Raw genomic sequence first — 3313 nt, forward strand, 5'->3', positions numbered from 1 at the left:
CTGCTGGTTGTTTAATTCAACCATTTTTATTTATTTTTGGGGGGTACTGGGAATCAAACTCAGAACCTCACATTTGCCAGACAGGCACTGCACAACTGAGCTAAATCCCTGGCCCTTTATAAATTAATTTATATTAAATAAAATTTAAATCCAGTTTTCCAGTTGCACTAGCCACATTGCAAGTGTCAAAAATCATGTGCGGCAAGCAGCTATTGTACAGGAACATCCCTGAAGTTATATAGAACAGCACTGCCCTATATCATTTGTGGATGTTATCTGTGTCTTTCCATATTATTGCTGAATCATTTGGAAATCCAGAGGAGATAGATATATATTTGTTTCTAGAAAGGACTTGTTTTTTCCTCTTCTATTAAGCAAATCCCAAAATGAACTTGGATCTCAGCAGAAACAGTTTTCTCCAGGGTTGTGGGTAGGACAGAACTACAGAGTATCATTCTCCAGAAGTGAGAAAGAATCCTAGATTCACAGACCCTGTCCCCTGACCATAGCTGAGCTCAGTCCTTGGCTTCTGTGGAACATCTTGAAACTCTGAGTGAATGGCAGTGATGACATGTTTAATGGAAGGTAAATATTTACGGTCAGTCTCCAGCAGATGTGCTCTGTGGGTGGGTGAGTGAGTGGCTGCAGGGACTGGGAACCCACATTCTGTTCTGGATCTCACTGGAGAGGTTGCTTGTGCCTAAACTTAATCTTGTTTTGAAGTCAGAGCAGGTAGACATCAGGGCATCATCATACAATCAGCTGCCCTGAAACTACAGGGTTGTAGTATGCTCCAAGGTGGAGTGTTTTCCATTGTGCTGGCTGTAAAAACTCCCAGCGAGACACAGAGCAGCCATCTTATCAACTAGATGCACTACTGGCATCTAGTGTAGAGACAGGGAAATAGCTGCTTGGCTACGGTGGGCAAAGGGAGGGTCCTCATTCAGCACCGAAGAATGCACACTAGGGACATTCTTACTAACAAGAGTGGTTGCCGGCAGGAGAAGGAAAACTGTAAGACTGGAAAACTGATTCTCCAATTCACCTATAAACACCTATAATGGTGTCTCTCACTACCAGGTCCTTTTATAATTTATAGTTACTGTAGTTATTATTATAATTACAGTCCAGAAATTCAATCTATAGACATTTAAGACCTCTTTATACACATTGCTATAAAAATCAAATAATATCCTACATGCAGTATACAGGAGAAAATAGTCTTCTATGATTTAAAAATATTTTTATATATACATATTCACACAGAAGCAGGGTAGAACACATAATTAGATCACATGCTTGCACCTATATAGAAGATTAAGTTAGAGTTTAAGAGAATTAAGGGTATTGGTAAGAAATAAGACTATACCAGAGGAAAATGAAAAGGCAGAAAGAAGCCAACTAATTATTTACATATGATAAGAGATAAAAGGAAGTAATCTTATTTAAAGAGAAAAAGAGATGTGTTTTACATGTGGGAGATGGAAACTGAAAAAAATAGCTACAGGAAGCAAGGTACAAATGACAATCAAGGATTCATCAAAAGCAAGAATTTACAGAATATCTAAAAGAAATGTAGGTTTTCTAGAATCCATGGGAATTCAGAGAGAAAGAAATGGGAATTTGTAATGTATCATAGGCTAGGAGTGAAGTCCAGTTTCTTTGGTATTTAATATTGAGAAGGCCATAGCTCCATATGACCAGAAGAACAAGGTCACTTGAAAGTGTGAAATGTGATTTATAAATCAAATTGATACCTACGGAGTGTTGCTGTCACTACATGAGTTTAATCAGCAAGCCAAAATATGTACCTAAGTCACAGTGGTTGTTCAGCAAAGGTCAGTTGTAAACTGAATCTACCGTTTAGTTAAATGTGCTCTTGTATGATTTAGACACGGGGAATACTTAACACAGAGACTTCAGTTTATCAAGCATCTCTGTGATGGTGCTTTACATACATCAGATAACAGTTCTTAAAACTATATTGTAAAGCACATCGTTTCATCTCCCTTTTATAGTGATGAAAACCCCGATTTGACAAACTAAACTCAAATTAGTTAAAACTCTTTTTAGGAAAGCCAGGTTTTACATGTGGCTGTATCAAACTTGACACCCACCTTTGTAACTGCTAGGATTATTTCCAAAAGATGAAAAATATTTCCAAAAGATGAGAAGTATAAAATAAAAAGCGACCTTTATTCTGAGAACATGGAGAGAGATGACTGGCACCCCCACCGCTGGCAGCCGGCGATGTCCGGCGGACACGTAGCGTGGGGGCCTGTAAATAGCCTCCCTTTGGGGTGGAACCTAAGGTGGGCATTAGGGATGCACAGGTAGCCCATTGGTCCTAGGTTTGGCGCCATGTGTAAATTTCCAGGGTTGGGAAGATGGCATCACAGGTAACTTCCTAGGGGCGGGGCAGATAGGGGCTTCCTGCTTCCGGTTGAGGTTTTCCTGGCCACAGCGTCCTGTCTGGGCCAAAACCCTTTCAGTAACTATTAAGTATAGGAGGAAATATAATCCCCACTTCAGTCTGAGTCACCTGAGGCCAAGAGCAATGGTGTGACTTGCTAAATGCTGTGCAGCTAGTATACAATGCCCCGTTCCTGTTTCAAAAATTTTAACTGACATATAATAATTGCACATATTTAGGGGGTACAGTGTGATAATTTAATATATGTATATGATATATAATGATCAAATTAGGGTGGTTATCATACCCATCACCTCAAATATTTATGTACTGTCTCTCTTCTGACAGTAAAGTCACGTATTTTTTAGCGTTTATCCTACATCTTGTGATATTTATATCACATTTTGTTCTAGGGAAGCTCAGAAATCAGCTGCAACCTCAAGCAAATTAAATCCCCCTGGCAGGATATGGGCATGGTAATTTATCAACTGTTTCATAATAGAGACCAGAAATCTAAATGTCACTTAAGGCATTTTAGTTAAGATCTGCACTCAGTATGGGAACAATTAGCTAACAGACTGCAAATAAATTCTCTGATTGCTCTCATGATGGGATAGTGACTTGCTACAAAGCCTCCCTTGGATATGACGGGGATCTGGCTTGAACATCTGTCCTTAGATGGGTGTTGGGTTTGATCCTGCATGATGAGCTGGACACAGGGTTTCTGTCAGCATTGTATCACAAACAACCTTCCTAAATTTGCATCCTGGAACCACTCGGAGTATCAAAGATATTCAAATGTGAATCACTTTTTGGAGACAAAAACTCCTGTGAAATCAGTTTATAAGAACCAGTTTTATAATAGGACGAACCATTCTCTCTAGTAGTGACAATGATTAT

This window comes from Cavia porcellus, unplaced genomic scaffold (assembly GCF_034190915.1).
Source record: "Cavia porcellus strain 051 isolate PalLab524CR breed Dunkin Hartley unplaced genomic scaffold, mCavPor4.1 scaffold_1, whole genome shotgun sequence".
Taxonomy (NCBI): Eukaryota; Metazoa; Chordata; class Mammalia; order Rodentia; family Caviidae; genus Cavia; species Cavia porcellus.